General features: G+C 44.8%; 1 protein-coding gene across 4 annotated transcripts in view; it reads right to left on the reverse strand.

The window, feature by feature from the left end:
• ARHGAP6 (Rho GTPase activating protein 6) overlaps positions 1 to 22,461 on the reverse strand; it is a 369,834-nt gene that overhangs the window by 148,025 nt on the left and 199,348 nt on the right. The window contains exon 1 of one of the 4 annotated variants that reach the window (XM_075336512.1): positions 12,535 to 12,919. The exons of the other annotated variants lie outside the window; for them this stretch is intronic. The gene's annotated coding sequence lies outside the window, so the exon portion shown is untranslated. Of the gene's footprint in view, positions 1 to 12,534; positions 12,920 to 22,461 lie in introns of those variants that run through there. 4 annotated transcript variants of the gene reach the window in all.

The raw sequence follows: 22,461 nt of genomic DNA on the forward strand, positions 1-22,461 counted from the left end.
TGTAAATATTTCAGACATATTTGGTTTATGATGTTTGTAGATGGAGGAGTACGTCTTAATCAAGAGGTCCATGTCATATACACAGGATGTCAATATGAAGGGAGAAGCTCAGACAATATGTTTAGGGGTTTTGGGAAATACCATCCTAACATAGGCCAAAACTGAACTAATCATCTTTCCTCCATCTCACCTACACTCTACACCTGATCTATCTATTACAATAAATAACACCATGCTCTCGCCAGTACCCAAAGTTTGCTGCCTCGGAGTGACCTTTGACTCTGCCTTGCCCTTCATACCACACATCCAATCCCTCACCACTTCCTGTCGTCTTCAACTCAAAAATATTTCCAGAACCTTTCCCCAATTCGCAATCTACAAAAATGCTAGTGCATGCCCTCATAATCTCCCGCCTCGACTACTGTAACATCCTCCTCTGTGGCCTCCCTGCCAACACGCTTGCCCTTCTCCAGTCCATCCTTAATTCTGCTGCCCGACTGATCCACCTCTCTCCTCAATACCACCCTGCTTCACCTCTCTGCAAGTCCCTCCACTGGCTCCCAATCTTCCATCGTATCCAATTCAAACTACTAACACTGACCTACAAAGCTGTGCATAATCTATCTCCTCCCTATATCTCTGAACTAATCTCCCACTACACTCCAACACGTCACCTCCGGTCCTCCCAAGACCTCCTTCTCTCCTCCTCTCTCATTCGCTCCTCACGCAACCGACTCCAAGACTTCTCCCGAGCATCCCCAGTCTCCTGGAACTCGCTGCCTCAACACGTCAGACTATCCCCTACCCTTGCAAACTTCAAACGGAACCTGAAAACCCACCTGTTCAGAAATGCCTGCAATCTACAATGAACTCACTGCCGCCCGACCACCGTGCGGAGCTGCCGCCCGACCACCGTGCGGAGCTGCTGCCCAATCTACACCCCACCTACTGTCTCCTCCCCATAATCCTATAGAATGTAAGCCCGCAAGGGCAGGGCCTTCTTCCCTCTGTACTAGTCTGTCTACTGTTAACTTGTATATGTATTTTGTATGTAACCCTCTTCTCATGTACAGCACCATGGAATTAATGGTGCTCTATAAATAAATAATAATAATAACATAGAATACAGATATTTTCTATCAAAGCGCCTGACGTTGAAATTAGGTTTTAAATTGCTACAGTGGCAAAAGTTTGGGCACCCCTGGTCAAAATTACTGTTGTGTCAACAGTTAAGCAAGTTGAATATTAAATGATCTCTAAAAGGAATAAAGATTACACATTTAATTTCCCCCCTAAAATTTCATCCTTTACATTTTTAAATTAAAAAAAGGAAAATGGGCTGATGCAAAAGTTTGGGCACCCTGCATGGGTAGTACCTACCCGCTCCCTCTTTCAAGGTAGCTGTTCTCTATGTTAAAGATACCCATTGCCTTTTTAACTAAAATGCTATTTTTTACATTACTTTTAAAAATTATACTTAAGAAAAAAAAATTTGATAGATGGGCCTGTCACATATATAAACAGCTCCATAAATATTTAGACAATGCTAGAATATTCAGAATTTAACCAGAGAATCAGCCTAATGGTCTAGTTTAGTGTAGAGTTCATTACAAATGTGGAATTTGTATTTGGTGTCAAAGTCAGTGAAAGAAGCCATAATTCGAATAGAAAAAAAATCCAGCCCATCAGAGAGATGACAGATACTTTAGAAGTGGCCAAATAAATATTTTGATACATTCTTAAAATGGAAGGGATGCCATGGCAAATGCTGCATTACCAAAAAGACTGGCTGTGTACATCCTATTTACGCCTAACAGACATGTGACTGCCGCGTCACATGTCTATCCCAACAGGAAGAAGCAAGGGGACCAACACAGAAGCTGACTCTGTCACAAAGAAGTGATGGGTCATCAGGGTAGAGATAAGAGAACAAGAACTGTAAAGTTCGGTGTTCATACCAAACAGTGGATGTCTGGGTCTTTGACTCGAACACAGACTTAAAAAAAATAGTGTGTCTGAGTTCGGGTGCTGATCGAATGCTAACAAAGTTTACTGAAAGGCTGAAGAGGAGAAGAGAGAGAGAGAAGTACCATGACCATTTACAGCACAAAAGTTTGAATCCACATTGGGTTTCAAGGTCTGGGGTCAAGTCCGGGCTCCGAACTGAACTTTTTTTTTAAAATCTGACCGAAACCGGCGAGCCTGAACTTCCACGGGTCCGCTCATCTCTAGCTGAGATGAGCGAACCCGAGGTTCGGTGTCTGGTGTTCATACCATACACAAACTAGAGTTCCGGTTTGGAGTTCGGGTGCTTTATGTATAATGACCACTTGACCGAGTATCGCTGTGCTCGGGTACACTCGGTGCTCAGCCCAGTGCGAGCCGCTTGCAGTGTTTGATTGGCTCGCAGTGGGGGTAACAACAGCGTGATCGGTTGTAGTGTGCACCACACAAAAAAATGGAAAAGCCTTCCCACTCACCCCAATAGTGTTCTGTTTATGGCTGGCTGCATGTGGGAAGAGAGCCAAACTGCCGAATTACTGACTTACATTGGGGTTCCAGTCAAGTCCGGATCCAGAGCAGAACTTTAACTAAATTCCAGCTAAACCCGTTGAACCAAACGTCCATGGGTTCCCTCATCTCTAGTTTCTAGTCCTCAGATAAGACTATGCTGAGAAACTTCCATACATAAAAGGGAAAGTATAATCCCTTTAATGCTAATTTTACATTTAGAACTGTGAATAGCAGATCCGGTGTTGTCTAAGGCATATACTGATTGCATACATTTCCTTGCTGAATGTACCACTTAATCATACCACCCTTCCGTTGTTGTGTAAATATGAGTATACGGGTTCAGTAATAATCGCTACCAGTAATATTTTAGGTAATGCTACATTTTTAAATGTTGATTAATCACTGTTTCCTATTAGAAAAAAATAATTTATTCCAAATGGCACAAGATTTATTAGCGCTTCATGTTGTATTAGTCTTGTGGTTGTGAGATGTGTGTGGTCCAAACAATTCTATGGCTATGAGATCATGGCACCATAATAGTAAAATGGAGCGCTGCATAAAAGATGGTCATAGCTTTTCTTTCCGTAAAGTCAATAGTAGACTCTTTAGTCAGAGAGATCAGCGCCAGCGTTCCCGTGGTTGGCTGTTCTTTGATGATTATTTAATTGGTATTGTAAACCAATGAGTTCAACATAAGTGCAATGTACACCATGCAGTACAGATACTTCTAAGCATTAAGAATGTACTTTGAGAAGAAACATTCTCCTTTACTAGAGCCAAGAGCCATCAATCCTATACTTACACATCACCTTACCCTTAGAGCAAGACTGTACAATTATTTTCTGTTGTAATTGTACCATGAGCTGTTAGAATATGTGTATACACAATTTACAGGTAATTCCGTCATTAAAAAAAATCTTTAAAGGGAACCTACAATGTAAAAAACATTCTATTAACCTATAGATATGGGATAATACGTTTCCCCAAAAATAAGACAGGGTCTTATATTATTTTTTTTTGCTCCTAAAGATGGGCTAGGTCTTCATTTCAGGATATTTCTTTTTTCCATGAACAACAATCCCCATTTGTTCTTGAACTAAAAAAAATCAACTATATTGAAATATAACAATATTCACTAGACACAAACAATAATCTGGCTCGGAACATGTTATCAAAATGAGTGTATGGTTCCCCTATAATTATGGACAAGAATAGTCTGGGAATAAACTCCTACAATAATTGAACCTGTGTGTGACCAGACCACAAGTTGGAGTACTAAAGTCTTGTATTAAAAATACAAACGCCTTTATTGATACAACAAACTATGAAGAAAAAGACATGGATTGCACATCCCAAAAATACAATGATCTAAAGCCGCCAGGCAAAAAATTAAATAATAGAACATGAGGTTCTTTGTTACCATTCTGATCAGATTGTATTAAGCCCACTGCCACGTCACAGCGAACCTCTGAGTGGGTCCCTATTCTAAACCTTATAGTGTGGCGCTGTGCACTAACCGCCGCAGCGACAAAGCACCAGCAGGGCAGGTGACCTGGTGCCTTACAGCGCCAATGCTGCAAGGCGAAGTCCTCATGGCTCCAGGCCACATCGCCCCACCAACACGAAACCACCACGGCAGCGGCCACCATACAGCAAAAGCACACTGTGAGAGGAGCTGCGTAGTGACCTCCCACAGGCTTCCATATGTGAATTAGGAGCAACAAAGGATAAACCTTATAGTGTGGTGCTGTGCACTAACCGGCGCTGCGGCGACAAAGCACCAGCAGGGCAGGTGACCTGGTGCCCTACAGCATCCATGCTGCAAGGCGAAGCCTCCATAGCTCCAGGCCACACCACCCCACCGACAGGAAACCACCATGACAGCGGCCAGCACACAGCACAAGCACACTGTGAGAGGAGCTGCGCACTTACTTCCCACTGGCTCCCATATGTGAATTAGGAGCAAAAAAGGCTGACCCCTCATGCAGTCTCCTGCTGATTAAAATCACCTGTGCCGAATGGGGGTGGGGATCCAAGAAAAAAACAGGAGGGGTATAGACTGTTATATAACAAACTATGAAGAAAAATTGATACTATTACAACATGAGATCACAATATGTAATAAAATACATTGAGAGAAGGTATATGAAGGAAAAATCCAGAAAACATCCAAGGAATTGGAGATGTAAGCTCAATCAGTATGCAAAATATATATGGACACGTCACACAGATTGCGAGTTTATATGAAAGAGTAATATATTTTAAAACCTGACATCCAAAGAACTGGGGTGGGCGCCATGTGTTGGACACCTACAGATCACATGCTGGTGACCTATACCATGCATGTGGTGAGCACGGTGGCTCACTGGTTAGCAATGATGCTTTACAGTGCTGGCGTCCTGGGTTCAAAATCAAACCACGCACAAATGAAACCCACACAAACATAGGGAGGACATACAAACTTTACATGTTCTCCCTGAGTTTGTGTGGGTTTCCTCTAACTCATACTTATAGGGAATTTAGATTGTGAGCCCCCAATGGGGACAGTGATGATCAAATCTGTAAAGCGCTATAAAATTAAAGGTGCTATATAAGCAATGCATACTTAACAAACATTTGTTAAGTCCCGGAGAGCTCACATAACCCAATGCACCTTAAAGAAGTTTGATGAGTTTTCCAAAAATATTATAGGAAACACTGCAATGTCCACATGGTTAAGATGACAGGACCTATCCATACGGACTCAACACTATAACTGATGGAAAGACTTTCCTATAAATAGCACTGGTCGAAATAATAAAAAAAATGTCTGCTGCTGACCTGAGAATGTTTGCTGATTCTACCCAAATGAAAGGAGCTGATTCCAGATATGAAGTAAAAAATGCAATACGTACATTTTTTTCACAAGTGAGAAATGCTTGATTAAAGGTTTTAAAGTCGAATCAGTGTCATAAGAAATTCTGAAGAAGCAATATCACATAATATATTTATTTCATGCAAAAAACTAGTCTATTGTCAAAACAAGAGAGCAATAGCTGTGTAAATTATTATTGTTAGGGAGCCATTTTTTCTTTTTGGATGCTCTAGAATAGTTATGATCAGGGTCATCATACTGTAAACACGAGTAGTAGTCTGACATCATGTTTGCATTCTTTCTGGATTGATATGTATGTTCCATGATCCTGATGTCTTGGTGAAACAAAAACCTTTTTAACAAAGTTAAGGTTTCTGCTACTTGTAAGCCTCTTGAACGACTAAATGCTGCTGTTGATTTTCACGCTGCTTATATAGCCATACAGTTATGATGTCAGTAGTTTTTAACAACTCATGAAGCAATTTTTATATTAGTTATACCGATTGCATATTCAGTATTTATTTTTTGCGTATTCAGCATCTCTAAATGATATAATTAATATTATATATAATGCTACGTAATTACTGTAAGAGTTCCTTAGTAAACAGCATTTTGCGGAAAAAAACAGACATAACTGGAGGAAACGGATATGATTTTTGATTCAACACACCAAAATTCGAAGAGTTCACGTTATCTCTTCATACCTAACCGACCACACTTTCAGTGTCTCCCACTTTCACGCCACTTGCTCATCTCGCCCCCTATTTGTTGGTATCCCCCAAGGGTGAGTTCTTGTCCCCATCTACACCTTTGGCCTGGGACAGCTCATAGAGTCCTACGGCTTTCAGTATCACCTCTACACTGATGACATGTAGATCTACCTCTCTGGACCTGATATCATCTTCTGATTAACCAGAATCCCACAATGTCTGTCTGCTATTTCATCATTTTTCTTTGCTCAATTTCTAAAACTGAACATAAACAAAACAGAATTTATTATCTTTCCTTCGCACTCAACCCCCCAATTGACCTATCCATCAAAGTCAATGGCTGCTCACTCTCCCTAGTCCCAGTGCTCGCTGCCTGGGGGTAACTCAAGACTCTGCTCTCTCCTTCAAGACACACATCCAAGCCTTCCTCACCTCCTGACGCCTCCAACTTAAAAAATATTTCCCGGATTCGTACATTTCTTTCCCAAGAAGCTGTAAAAACACTATTGCATGCCCTTATTATCTCCCGCCTGGACTATTGCAACCCACTGCTGTGTGGCTTCCCTTCTAACAGTCTCACAACCCTACAATCTATTCTAAACTATGCTGACCGACTAATTCTCCTGTCCTCCCGCTACTCCCCAGCCTCTCCTCCTTGCTAATTTCTTCACTGGCTTCCGATTGCCCAGTAATTCCAGTTCAAAACCCTAACCATAACATACAAAGCCATCCACAACCTGTCTCCTCCTTACATCTGTGACCTAGTCTCCTGGTACTTATCTACACGTAACCTCCGATCCTCATCCCTTGTAGACTGTGAGCCCTCTTTCCTCCTGTACCTGTTTGTGCCTTTTGTTTATGATTATTCTACTTGTCCCTATTATGTATACCCATTTTCACATGTAAAAATTCATGGAATAAATGACGCTATAATAATAAATAATAATAATTAATAAAAAGCCAGGAAAAACTGATGTAGAGCAAAGTAGTAAATTGAATGCGACAAAGAATTCTACATTTATGTATGCTAAAAAGTAATATCTTTAGATCACTGTGTTTGCTTTAGTTTACTGTGAAATAGTCTTTTTACTGTTCATTAATGTGAAAACGATAACTTTAAACCACTATGATTCACTGCTGTTACACAACAACAGATGAAAAATTCCAGCGGTGTGAGTACCCTACATAGACACTGTACATCATTGATTTCTTCAGGGAGATTCTGCTATCTTCAAGAACAAGTTATCCATTGGGAAATTAAAGGATCAGACAGAAATTAACTTACCCCCCACAATGTACTTGGTCCACTGAGACCTGCACAATAAGGTCTTTTGTCTATGGCAGCTTTACAGAAAACTGCAGTTATAACAGACTAGTGCCCTTCTAATGTCTAGTTTGCAAAGTAACAATCTGCAAATGATCAGTATAATAAAGGGGCACTGTTAAGGTATATACATTTTTTTAGCTTTCCACGAAATTTGTACATTCTAAAGGGGGCTTTACACGCTACGATATCGTTAATGTTTGGTCGCCGGGGTCAAGTTGTTAGTGACGCACATCCGGCGTCATTAACGATATCGCAGCGTGTAACACTTACCAGCGACCTTAGGCGACCTCAAAAATGGTGAAAATCGTTCACCATGGAGAGATCGTCCCAAAGTCAAAAATCGGTAAGGGTTGTTTAGCGTCGTGGTTCATCGCTCATGCGGCAGCACACATCGCTATGTGTGACACCGCATGAGCGAGGAACGTCTCCTTACCTGCCGCCGGCCACAATGAGGAAGGAAGGAGGTGGGCGGGATGTTACGTCCTGCTCATCTCCGCCCCTCTGCTTTGATTGGCCGGCCGCTAAGTGACGTTGCGGTGACGTCGCTGTGATGCCGAACGTCCCTCCCCCTTGAAGGAGGGATTGTTCGGCAGTCACAGCGACGCCGCCGACCAGGTAAGTATGTGTGACGCTGCGTAGCGATAATGTTCGCTACGGCAGCGATCACAAACAATCGCATGCGCGACGGGGGCGGGTACTTACACGGTCGCTATCGCTAGAAATTGCTAGCGATATCGCTACCATGTAAAGCACCCTTAACTCTTTCAACAGTTAAAACTTAGTCTTCTAGTAAATCTGGTGTTGAGAGATTAGAGCCAGAAAATGGACACATACAGAATTTACAAGACGATGAACAAAGATTTTAATGTGAATAACACCTGAGCTGTAGATTGTCAAAAATGGAAAAAAATCATTGTATAATGCAGTAAAGAAGGATCAGATTGGGTGCTAGGATGGAGGGAAAGCTTTGCAGGTGAACAAGTGAATGGAATGAAGAATGGGAAGAAACGGTGGAAGAAGCGAAAATACAGACCTTAGAAAAGAATGGCATTGCACAAGGAAGATAGTGAAATGAAAAGGAGAAGAAGGGAGCATACACCGGAGGCAATTGATGGGTTGAAATAGCACAATCCAAAGTCCGTACGCATAGACAGAGAGTAAGATTTGATGATCATTGCAAAGTGGACATTGCCTAGACTATAAATTGATTGCAGGCCATCTTCAACGACCTGCAACTACCTTATAGTCTTGAAGAAGACTTTGTCACAGCCATTATTACATGTTCTGGCTCTCTCATATTATTATGTATTTTAGCTAAGTTGAGCAAAGAATAGTTTGTGCCCTATGATGTTATTTACATTATAGTACGTTACAGTATACAAACACAAACACTATATTTAGGAGGGAATCACTTTTCGACACAAATCAGTGTAACACACTTTAATGCTTATGTTCAAAAGTAAGGAAAAGTGAAAAAAAGAGACAAATACTTCTTGTATTCCTTAATCCAGACTTGAAAAGCTAAAACAAACTGCCTTGTGTGAACCTGGTCTAACTGGATGTATTACTTACTAAAGGAAAATAAAATGAAAGGGGATGTTCACTACTAGGACAACCCCTTCTGATTTCACTTGTTTCCCCCAGTTCAAAGAAAAGATCTGTACTCATCTCACATTCTGGCTCTATTCCAGCACTATCCAGCGGTTCAGGGCTCAGGTGACATTGTGACATCATGGGAGGCCCGAGTCCAATCTTCACTCTCCACACCTTCAGACTAAATGACCAATCAACAGGAAGAGAGTGGCAGCTGCAGCATCGGTTCCTGTTAATTAACTAATTTGATCCAAAGGTGGGGGAGACAGAAGCCGGCAGTGATTGGACATGGGGCTCGCATGACGTCACAATGTCAAGTGAGCCGCAAACTGCGGTTACCGACAGCGCTGGGATGATGTCAGAATGGGAGGTGAGTGCAAGATCTTTCATTTTAACTGGGGGAAACAAGTGGAATCAGAAGGGGTTGGCCTAGTACCGCTTTAAAAATAACATAAATAAATGCAATTTAGGAATATTGAATTGTTAAACCTATTCTAAATGGTGCTACTTTTGGTACCTTAACATGCACACCCGCGACTCTATCCTCGTGGATATGTTGAACTCCACCTGTTTCTTCCTACTTCTTTCTTCCACGATGATCACAGACTTGTGTATTGATAGATAAATATACACATATATATTGCTACAAATCTGAAAACTAATTAACAATTCAAATCCTCTATATATAATTATTTGAGTAAGCATTTGAACATCCCCTATAAAGTCACTGTTGTTTAGGGTAGCACCATTAGCTTACACGTCTAGATGGGGTCTGGTATTGGCATTTTTTCATATGTGTGTTTTATTGTATCCATGAGATATGTTGGTATGTTACAGCTATTTATTATTTATTAAGTATATTTTTAGCTGTTTATAATACTACCCATGCTTTTTCGTACCATGTTATACATTGGCTTGTAGGGAGACAGTTAGTATCTTCTGACATATTTTTATGCGGCGACCTAGGTGGTTATACTTCTGTTTTTTGCTTTTTAATTTTTTTTTAATGTGATTGTTCACTGATCCCCGGCCTCTCTTCTCTGCCAATCCCTTCACTGGCTTCCCATTGCCCAAAGACTCCAGTTTAAAATCCTAACCATGACATACAATGCCATCCACAACCTGTCTCCTCCATACATCTGTGACCTAGTCTCAGGGTACTTCGCTGCACACAACCTCCGATCCTCTCAAGATCTCCTTCTCTAATCCTCTCTTATCTCCTCTTCCCACAATCGTGTTCAAGACTTCGCCTGTGGCTCCCCTATATTCTGGGACTCTCTACCACAACATATCAAACTCTTGCCTACCATGGAAACATTCAAAAGGAACCTGAAGATCCACTTATTCCGACAAGCCTTCAATCTACAATAAGCCTCAGTCCACTATGGCGCCGCACAACCAGCTCTACCCTCACCTACTGTATCCTCACCCTTCCCTGTAGACTGTGATCCCTCGTGGGCAGGGTCCTCTCTTCTCCTGTACCAGTATGTAACTTGTATTGTTCATGAGTATTGTACTTGTCTATATATGCTCCTTTTTGAAATGTAAAGCGCTATGGAATAAGTGGCGCTATAATAATAAATAATTGTAATATTGTGCAATAAAGTAGTGTATATATTCTTCTGTATTCAGATTATTTGCTGTATCATGGTATTACTGGTGACTCGGATATATCTCTCTTTTTCTAAACTCAAATATATTCTAAATGTAGCGATACGCATGAACCTAATCTATATGGATGTTTTTTCTGCCCGTCTCAGTGGGTGTGACTGTCACTGGAACTTTCAGTGAGAATTTCCCATAATAAAGAAACAACTTGTCTGTTTTGTTGATCAAAGATAGAGAACCCTTTGGGAACCGTGGCATCCATGATACATTCCTAAAGACTGCAGTAGAGACAGCGGAGATTTCAGAATAGGGCAGAATTATCTATAATTCCTAAGAATTAGTGAAGATGAGCTGATTTAAAATACATATACTAAGCAGACCTGTGTAAAGAGCTGCCAAATCCCCCCATGTGTGATCCCCTAGCATATCTTTCCATGCGGGTCATGTATAGAAAAATGGAGAAACAACATTGTATACAAAGATAGAAAAATTGCACGTATTTTTTTTACTTGTATCAATGAATACTCAAAGAGACCTTATTGCTTACAAGTAATTGTAATGTAGATTTCAGTAACAAAAAGAGTTAAAATATGTATTGTTCTTCGTAAAAGTAACTTTAGATAAGACACCATGAATAGAAGTCCTAATAAGTGTCCTACAATGCTAGGAGCCTGCAATATTGGATATCAGACCCACTTGTTTTTCCTAAATGTAGCCTTATACTAAGATTACGATGACTAGAGATTTTGCTCCTTAAAACAAGTAACTTCTCATTGCTGAGAGGGGAGTGAAGTGAGGAGACTGTAATGCACAGTCCGTACCAGTGAGCTCAGTAAACTGTTTACCAGACCGCTAGTCTCCAGTGCATTTAATTATAATACTTGAAAGCAGAGTAAATTATGCCATGCAGTTTAATTACAGCGTCTTCCTGAATGCTGCAGTTATGTTCCATCAATGCCCTTCAAATGCACTGGTAAAACGGTGCTGGAGATTTTATACCATTTCATGGAGAATATTAGACGATATTGCCAGCTCTATGGGACTTCCTAAAAGTCATATTAAAAAGATCAGTTTAGAATGGGAGAAGAACTAATACAGTAACAAGCACCCAAGGCACAGATAAGCTGCTTAATCGGCATATCTAATGGATCTATCCAGCTGTCCAGGGCGTAGGGAGTGGCAAACCGGGCTAATGACCGGGATGTCCATAGATTGGACCTCCTGAACCCACTTGAACTTACCATCAATTCTTCACTCTCCTAGACCACCAGGGTAGACGGGGTATCCGATTTACTAGCTACAATTTAGGGTATTCCCTGAGAAATAATCATCATTCTTAATCATTCTTAATTCACGATTGACCTTTCACAACCCTAAATCATTGTAGAAAGTGCCTGAAAACAAGCAAGAAATCTACAATTAACCCTTTCACTACTCTTGACTAACAGGAATAATGAAATTACAGTATGAGAAAAGCTTTCTACAAATGGAGAGCAGGATGTTGGTCAGAACTCTATTTGCTATCTATCTATCTATCTATCTATCTATCTATCTATCTATCTATCCATCGTCTATATATTCATCCATCCATCCAGATGATGAATGCATAAATGCAAACACACCCTGTCACGATTGTCATGGCTTTTCTTGCAATTGATAAACTCCAACTACCAAAATACCCCTTAACCCTTGTGTGGTACCATGGGTCCAATACGACCCCATGCAGATTGGCACAATGAGTGATTTGTTTTGATGATACCTGACAAGGGTTAAAAACCATCTCTAATTCGACAATCTTGGTACGCTCACAGTGTACGGCTCCTTCTGTGCGAATAGTTCAGACTTATCTCAGCAAAACATAACCATTGCACAATAAAAGGCAGCACATCAAGCAAAAATCAAAAGGGAGAAAAAGTATTCTTTCTTACCCATCAACTAAACATGTTTGCTTCTTCCCTTTGAAAGGCTGTCACACGTAATAAGGGATTTAACTCAAATGGCAAAACCATATACACATGTGAAGTCTTCATTCCCAATGTGCCACATGTGAGGAAGAAAAAAGCCCATCTGGAGTCATAAATCCCAGGATACTGTCTCGTTCTCTTTCGGGAAGGCAAGATTCACTACTAGGAAAGTTGGAGATCTGCTGCTCACTTTAGCTCCCTCCGTTCATCCTTATTGGAACCAGAAGATCGAAGCTTTTACTAATGGATTCTTTCTCTATTCCATTAAAATAAACACTGACCTTTAAAGCACTAAAATGAGGATTTTAAGGAGAAACTGAGGAAATTAGAGAGAATCCCGTACATGGGACTCTGCGCCTCTTCGCTGGACTGGAACTGTACAAACTTTCCTTATTAGGAATAGACTAAAGAATGTTGGAAGGCTCGGGGTTCATCCCTTTTATTTTCAGCATTTAATGCTTCTTTTACCTTTAACTAGTTACACCCAGAAATGCTGCTACATCAATTATCTTCCGAGATTAACCATGTGAGAGAACCATGGGGTAGTGCAGAGAGTTGTCAGGGAGAAGTTGTCAGTAACCAAAGAAAGGTCTCAGAAGCCCCAATTGTGATCCCCTGATTATAAAAAAGAAATCCCTAGAATATGAGAATGTTTGCCTTGTACTAACAATTGAGCAGTAATAGTATCCTGTATATGGATTGCGATAAGTAAGAATAGAAAAAGTTTTCACATAGATTGTGGGACCCACTGGTGATATGGACTGATGTGAGCAGTCACAATCTCCGTCCAGTGCTGGGGGATATGTTGGTAGTATATAAGAGGGAAAAAATAGTTTTGATTTCCAATACAATTCCTAGAATTATCAATTCAAGCTATGCAAGCAGGCTCTTCACCGAGAAAGAGGGCTGTAACTCTTGCATCATCTATTGGAAGAGGCAATACTAAAAGTTAATATTGAGCCTTAGGATAAAAAGTCAAGTTAGAAACTACATTTACAATACAAGCTATGGAAATTATTAGAATTATCTTTAGATCAGATGAGGCTGGTGTACTTACTTTGGAAATCTATTTTAGAACGCTTTTTGAAAGTTAAAATTTAATTAGAACTACCACTTAGCATAACTCACAGCCCCAGCTCCTCAGTGTCCCTCCTCTCTGCTGAAATCTCACACTGCTCAGTACAAGTTACCGCTGTGAGTCAGATAGATTGGTGGAGACTAGATATAATCCTGCTCATGAGTTCTCGCAGACTTTAGTTGCATCCATAAAATGTTACATTTAACATCAGGAATATACAAAGTCTAAGAAATCGATTTAAAGGGAACCTGTCAGGTGCAATATGCAGATGCTTATTGCTAATCCCTTCCTAACCATCCCTTAATCTAGTAGCATAGATAAAGAGATCTTTAGAAAAAGTATTTCTAAAGATTCTTTATAATATGCTAATGAGGCCAGGGACTAGTCCTCTGGGCGTTAGTTTCCTTGGTCAGCTGGTCCCCTAAGCATGTTAGCACGCCCCCGTGCGTACACCCAGCTTTATAGTTCGCATGACTGGAAGGCCGGGACTTCTGATCATGTGCACTAAGCCAAAAACTAGCGCTGAGATTGACCATGCCAAATGGTTGATGACAAATCCACTTTTAACCCCTCCAGTTAAATTTATACAAGTAGCACAGAAATATTGAATCCAGACAAAAGAACAACCACATTTACCCAACATTTTACTTTTTGTCTAATTCAGAACAGAAATTCTATGCGGAATAATTTCATAATCTATAATTACAAGTGTTGGATTTCCATCTTCCGTTAAGGAGCTTTAATTTCCCTTTACAATCATAATGAAATGAAATAATTCTGGCCACATACAGTTATCATTACAGGGAGCTTGTTACATATTTAGTTACCACTAAATTAGAAATCATCGATTGAAGAGTCATGACAGCTGGACTTCCCTACTACAAAAGCACAATTATTTTTGTTTGTGTGTGTGTGCATATATACTGTATATATTTGTGTATATATATATATATATATATATATGATCCACGATGTAGAGATGAAGGGTCGCACTCCAAAGGTTGAATAAAGAATTTCTTTTTATTCCACGGTCACATCAGGGGTACAGGTAGTGAGGGAGGATGAGGGTGTGCCACGTCGGACGACGGCAGCCGTTTCGCAAGTGAACTTGCACTGCACTGGACCCGTAGAAGCAAGTTCACTTGCGAAACGGCTGCCGTCGTCCGACGTGGCACACCCTCATCCTCCCTCACTACCTGTACCCCTGATGTGACCGTGGAATAAAAAGAAATTCTTTATTCAACCTTTGGAGTGCGACCCTTCATCTCTACATCGTGGATCTTGTATCGCCTTTGTTTTGGGACACGCACCCAGGTTTCCACCTGCCTGAAAGTGCAGTTTTGTCAGCCATACGGGGATCGGCGGTGCCCGGTATCCTCCACTCAGCTTTATATATATATATATATATATATATATATATATATATATATATATGTGATTGTTGACCTTCCAGTGACCAGTATGAGAGCGTGTATGAGCAACAACCCCAAATTTAGCACAGTGGCTCCTCATTCACACCTGAGACGTTGTCGTAACACTGAGTCACATGACACCGGGGAGGGAAAATGGCTAATTGGGCACAACTTGTCCTTTTTCACTTAAGGGTGTAATCACTTTTGTTGCCAGCAGTTTTGACATTAATGGCTGTGTGTTGAGTTATTTAGAGTGCATGCCAAATTTACACTGTTATACAAGCTGTATACTGACTACTTTACATTGTATCAAAGTGTTATATCTTCAGTGCTGTCCTGTGAAAATATGTAATAAAATATTTATGTGATGGGGTGTACTCATTTTTGTGATATACTAGATATATATTTATTTTTTATTTTTTATTATTTTTTCTAGGTTTAAAACTAAGTTTAATTTCTAAGCAATAAAAAAAAAAATTGGTTCTGTTTTTCATATATATGTGAATATTATTAATATAAATATAGAGAAAATATATAAATCCATGACTATTAGCGCAGCTGACATGCCCGCCCCGGGGCCGTGCGGCACTCGTTACCGGGCCGGTCCTTTGTCTTTGGTGTGATGTGTCGGCGGCAAGGCCCGATTCCGTGACCCCGGCAGTGTCGTTATCAAAAGGGGATTATTTACAAGGATGATAGTTATTCGCGACGCCACCTGTGGTACTCAGCCAGAGAAAGCTGACGTTGCAGGATGGGGCCTCTGGGGCAGATGGTGACGCAGCTGAGTTGGTATAGCTCTCCACAGGTAGAGCTAGGCCCTAGGGCTACTAGGGGTAGTAGTCGGAGATGGCGGGGGGTGCAGGGCCAGAGACGCAATCGAATAACGGAACGACACAGGGATGCAGTCTCAAAAGTTTTTTCTCCTTGTAGCACCAGTGCACCCTTCCTATGTTCCTCCCCTGGTCGTCTTCCTGCCCTGACTTCTCAACCGCCTGTCCTGTGCCTGCGCACAAAGTGCCCTGAGCCGGTGTCCGTGGACCCTACAGGGTGGCTTGAAGCTCTGTCCCTTGGCCCTCTATGGTCATCTTCCAGTGGATTCGTGTGCGGACTTGGCTTTGGTACTACCGTGTTTTTCCAAAAATAAGACACTGTCTTATATTTTTTTTGCCCCCCAGAAAAGCGCTAGGGCTTATTTTTGGAGGTCTTATTCTTGGAGAAACACGGTTGGGGGTAAGTTTACCCCCCAAAAAAGTAGAGCCCCCACTTCCCAGGAGACTCATACTCACCAGACCAGGACGTCTGCGTGGTTCCCAGGTCCTCCTGTGATCTCCGGTCGGTGCTGCACGCCGTCCTACCCGGCTGCTAGCTGACACGCTGACACACACAGAAGATCCCAGACACACACAGCAGATCACACACAGACACACAGCAGATCACAGATATACACAGCAGATCACACACAGCTGATCACAGATACACACAGCCGATCACAGATACACACAGCCGATCACAGATACACACAGCCGATCACACACAGCAGATATACACAGCAGATCACACACAGCAGATCACAGGCACACACAGCCGATCACAGATACACACAGCCGATCACAGATACACACAGCCGATCACAGATACACACAGCCGATCACACACAGCAGATATACACAGCAGATCACACACAGCAGATCACAGGCACACACAGCCGATCACAGATACACACAGCCGATCACAGATACACACACAGCAGATCGCAGATATACACAGCAGATCACACACAGCAGATCGCAGGCACACACAGCCGATCACAGATACACACAGCCGATCACAGATACACACAGCCGATAACAGATACACACAGCCGATCACAGATACACACAGCCGATCACAGATACACACAGCCGATCACACACAGCAGATATACACAGCAGATCACACACAGCAGATCACAGGCACACACAGCCGATCACAGATACACACAGCCGATCACAGATACACACAGCCGATCACAGATACACACAGCCAATCACACACAGCAGATCGCAGATATACACAGCAGATCACACACAGCAGATCGCAGGCACACACAGCTGATCACAGATACACATGTGTCGCCCAGGGACCAGGGGGTACTCAGATCCGGGCCACGAGGTCACTTCTGTGGGTATCACGGTAGCGTGACCCGGTCTGTGATCCCAGGCTCCACAGTAAAAGGGGTTTTGTTAAGGGAAATTGTCCGTGACGCCACCCACGGTTGTGGTGAGGTTGGAACACCACCGCTGCTTTGGACAGGGATCCCGGGAGCGATGGTATGGAGCAGCTAGATGTTATTTCTCCCCTCCGTGGGTGGGGGGTTGGTTGTCCCGGGGCCCGGTGATGGGGTAAGCAGGGAGCAGGGCGCAGTGCTGCAGTGCGGTGCCCGAGGGCACGGGTGTACTCACAAGTAAGTCACACAGAGTCACTGGTAAACTAGGAATTGCTGGTGTCCGCAGCCTTCGGTACGGGGGTGTTAGTGTCCCACACACGGTGCAGCAGCCCTTGTTGTTCTTTCCCTGCAGCCAGGTGCCTTTCTCTCCACTCTCTTCCTCTTTCTCCTCAGCCGGGAATGGGGAATCCACTCCCCTGTAGTGATCCGGGTACCCAGGTACCGAGGGGCCACCGCCCTGCTCCGGCTACCTCTGGCCCCTTCCTCACTACAGCCTGTCCCGGCCCTCTCGGAGCACGCTTTGCTTTCAGCCTGGGAGCTACAGCTCCAGGCTCCACTTCTGTCTCCTCTCCACACACTCTGCTCCAGCCCCTCCCCTCTGCTCTGCTTTTCTCTTACCCTGGGGGATGTGGTTTGTCTTGCTGCATCGGTGTGGGATCAGATTACCAAGTAGGATTAACTCTTTCTGTGACAACCTGGCTGTGCCAGGGCGTCACACACCCCCTTGGTAAAACACGGCCCGCCCTCGGGCCGTCTGGCCACCAACATTTATTAAACTGGAAAAATAAACACATTACAATCATACATCTTCCCACATCGGGAGGTACGTTTTCTTAACTCTAAACTGTTCTGCCACCCCCACCTGCTGTGCAGATGGCCTCCTCCTGAACTTGAGGGCGCTCAACAGGGGTGACAGTCCATAAAACAGTCAACTTTTTAACTTGTGGGTAGCCGTCCATGCTCCACTACCACTGCCGCCACTCCCAGTACGGGGCACGGGTTCCGTGCTCTGCCTCCTGCTCAGAAGCCATGCCCACTTGGATGCCCTCGGCGCCGGCTACAACCGGCCTCGCTAACTGCCGAGGGCTCCCTCTCTCACTGGCCTGCTCCTCCTCTCTGCAGGTGCACTCCGGCCGCTCCACAGCCGTGACGGGGTACCTGGGAGTGGCTGGCGCCACATCTGGGGCAGACTTCCAATCGGGTGCCACCTCCGTTGCGGCCGGGCGGACTGCCGGAGCCGACGTCATCACCGTGGCGGCTGGGCGGACTGCCGGAGCCGGGTAAGATGTCATCGGGGTTGTGGCTACTGCTTGTCCAGGAACGGAATTAGGCAAAGTCCTGGCGTCCCTGCCTTTACAGTCCTGGTCACATAAACTGCGGTTCCTTCCTCCTGCTCCCCCTTGGTACTCGGGAGCAGTCCTTCCAGCAACTTTTAAAGTTTTCCTTTCGCTTCCGGTCCTCCGGAGCTTCACTTCCGCCCGCGTTCTCAGGGGGCGGAACCTCTTTTTCGCGCCCACCGCTTGGAGAAGAAGGCGCTGGGCGGGAGATTTTCGCGCCCAAAATGGCGGCAAAGATGGCGACTTTCAAAATTTTTGCAGCGGATCACCGCTGACAGTCCAGAATAAAGCGCACTTCCTCCAGGTAACTGGATGGGTTCGATCCTGTTCGTGACGCCAAATGTGTCGCCCGGGGACCAGGGGGTACTCAGATCCGGGCCACGAGGTCACTTCTGTGGGTATCACGGTAGCGTGACCCGGTCTGTGATCCCAGGCTCCACAGTAAAAGGGGTTTTGTTAAGGGAAATTGTCCATGACGCCACCCACGGTTGTGGTGAGGTTGGAACACCACCGCTGCTTTGGACGGGGATCCCGGGAGCGATGGTATGGAGCAGCTAGATGTTATTTCTCCCCTCCGTGGGTGGGGGGTTGGTTGTCCCGGGGTCCGGTGATGGGGTAAGCAGGGAGCAGGGCGCAGTGCTGCAGTGCGGTGCCCGAGGGCACGGGTGTACTCACAAGTAAGTCACACAGAGTCACTGGTAAACTAGGAATTGCTGGTGTCCGCAGCCTTCGGTACGGGGGTGTTAGTGTCCCACACACGGTGCAGCAGCCCTTGTTGTTCTTTCCCTGCAGCCAGGTGCCTTTCTCTTCACTCTCTTCCTCTTTCTCCTCAGCCGGGAACGGGGAATCCACTCCCCTGTAGTGATCCGGGTACCCAGGTACCGAGGGGCCACCGCCCTGCTCCGGCTACCTCTGGCCCCTTCCTCACTACAGCCTGTCCCGGCCCTCTCGGAGCACGCTTTGCTTTCAGCCTGGGAGCTACAGCTCCAGGCTCCACTTCTGTCTCCTCTCCACACACTCTGCTCCAGCCCCTCCCCTCTGCTCTGCTTTTCTCTTACCCTGGGGGATGTGGTTTGTCTTGCTGCATCGGTGTGGGATCAGATTACCAAGGAGTATTAACTCTTTCTGTGACAACCTGGCTGTGCCAGGGCGTCATACACACAGCCGATCACAGATACACACACAGCAGATCGCAGATATACACAGCAGATCACACACAGCAGATCTCAGGCACGCACAGCCATCACAGATACACACATCCGATCGCAGACACACACAGCCGATCACAGATACACATAGCAGATCACACACAGACACACAGCAGATCACAGATATACACAGCAGATCACAGATATACACAGCAGATCACACACAGCAGATCGCAGGCACACACAGCCGATCACAGATACACACAGCCGATCACAGATACACACATCCGAACGCAGACACACACAGCCGATCGCAGAAAAACACAGCCGATCGCAGACACACACACACACAGCTGATTGCAGACACACACACACACACACACATCACATCACATCCAGCACTTACGGCAGCAGAGAATGAGAGCAAGTCACGTGTCCGGCCGCAGGTCCTGTTCGTTGCGCTGCACCGCACTGCCTCTCAGGATTCTCCCGGCGAGAAGAGATCGGTGTCACTGGATGAGGTGAGTGTGTATGCGATCCGATGTGTGTGCGATCCGATGTTTGTGTGTGTGTGTGTGATTTGATGTTTGCGTGTGAGGCGATGTTTGTGTGTGCGATCTGATTATGTGTGTGATCTGACTGTGTGTGCGATCCGATGTTTGTGTGTGAGATCTGATTGTGTGTGTGTGTGTGTGTGTGTGAGAGCTGATGTGTGCGGGTGTGTGATCACTGCAGGTCCTCTGCTCGGTGTCGGGTGAGTGTAATCGCCGGGTGCCGCTGTCTATAATGAAGTGTCCTGCAGTATCTGTATCTTTTTTAGCTGCACGGACACTTCATTATTGATCCGGGACTAGGGCTTATTTTCGGGGGAGGGCTTATATTTAAGCCTTTCTCCGAAAATGCTGAAAAATCCCTGCTAGGGCTTATTTTTGGGGGAGGTCTTATTTTTGGAAAAATACGGTAGCTGTATCCTTAGCCTCCGGTTTTACTAGATGAGCACATTGGTTCTTCTCCTCTAGCCTAGGGACCGGATCCCCGTATGCGGCCAAGTACCTCCACTCTAATATGTCGTATGTGGAATGAGACCACGGGTGTATGGTGTACCACCCCCGTGTCAGCAGCCGAGCCGCTCGGAGCCAGAACTGCAGTGGCTCGAGGGGTCTCTGGACCCGGGGGGGTCGCGCGGACACCCAAATGTAAAAGGGGGGATATGTACAGAGGGGTTAGGAGTTTGTGACACCACCCACTGTGCGTGATAAGATGGAGTACCACTGCTGCTGTTGGGAGCGCCCGGTGGCGGTGGTATGGCAGCAAGGTGTTTGACCCTTCCGTGGTTAGGGGGTTTTGCCCCGGGGCCCGGTGATGGTAGCGAAGGGGTGCCGTTGGAAGAGGAAAGGGGTTCTGCGTACTCACTCAGTCCAAGAATACTGACACCGACAGCTTGTAAACCAGAATTCTGAGCACGGCTGCAGCAAGAGGGAGCACGCTTGGATCCGTGCCCTTGGTGTTGCTTATTAGCCTGTGACCTTTTCCGTGACACCTTCTTCACTATTTTGACCCTCTAGTGTGGAACTAGTCTGGTCCCGCTCACCCGTATGGCTAACGGAGTGAGCTTGCTCTCAGGGTTTACGCTTAGGATTTTCTGGACTGGGTTTTTGGAAAGTCCTATCCCCTCGTTGTGCTAGTACCCCAATTTTGGAGCGGGTGAGGGATGAATCTTGAAGACTTCACCCCGTCGGGTAAATTACCAGGACGCTTGAAGCTACTTTCCGGACTAGGGTCCACGAACCCCGTCGTGCCCTGGCCCCTGCCAGGAGATGGCTCAAGGCTGCAGGCTGCCCTCCTTGGCAGATCCGTGCCCCTTGACACGATCCCCTGCAATGGGGTTCCAGCTCCTACCAGGCCCAGACCAATGTCTGCCACCTAGTATTCTACGAGGATCCCAGCTCCTGACCTCCTCTCTCCTCTCCTCACACTTCACTCTTCTAACACTTCTGACTTCCCCTACCAACCCCCCAAGTGGGTGGCCCTATTCCCTTCAGGCCCCCCAATGGTGTGTTTGGTGGGTGTGGTGCAAAGTGTTCATAGGGTTTTGACTGCCTCTGCTCTTAGCAACACCGAAGGACAGGGATCTATAACTAAGGAGGACTTGGATACTGTGCAGAAGGGCAGATTGCACAATACCCTGTGATGACCTAATAGGTCAGGGCGTCACATATGGCGCACTCCCCGTGGGCTCTAGGACCCCTTCTCTCTTGTGCCTGAGCTGAGCTGCACCAGCTCAAGACCACAGGTCTTAACTCCTCCACTGCTCCTTCTCAACTGCCCACTTTCTACAGGCTGCTCCCACTAACTAGGCTCCACCCCTCAGACTGGCCTCGGACTGTAACTAAGCCCTTACCATGGTCCGGTGAGGTGTTGCTGAGTGAGAGTGTTTGTGTTTTGTGTCTACCGGTAGATGAGCTCTTCCTTACTCAGGATGGGGCACCACATCTCTGCCTGATATGCAGTACCTCTGTGGTGACTGAAGCATCAGGGGTGCCACACAGCCATACAATACTATGTAGAAAAATGTAAACCACACACAATGATTTTTCACTCTTTTTAGTTTCTCAAGGATAGGACGATTTTTGTTTTTTCTCTTTCGTTTTTTCCTCCCTTTTTTCCATGAGTCATAACTTTTTGATTTTTTCATTGATATAGCTGATTG

Source organism: Anomaloglossus baeobatrachus, chromosome 2 (genome assembly GCF_048569485.1).
Source record: "Anomaloglossus baeobatrachus isolate aAnoBae1 chromosome 2, aAnoBae1.hap1, whole genome shotgun sequence".
Lineage (NCBI taxonomy): Eukaryota > Metazoa > Chordata > Amphibia > Anura > Aromobatidae > Anomaloglossus > Anomaloglossus baeobatrachus.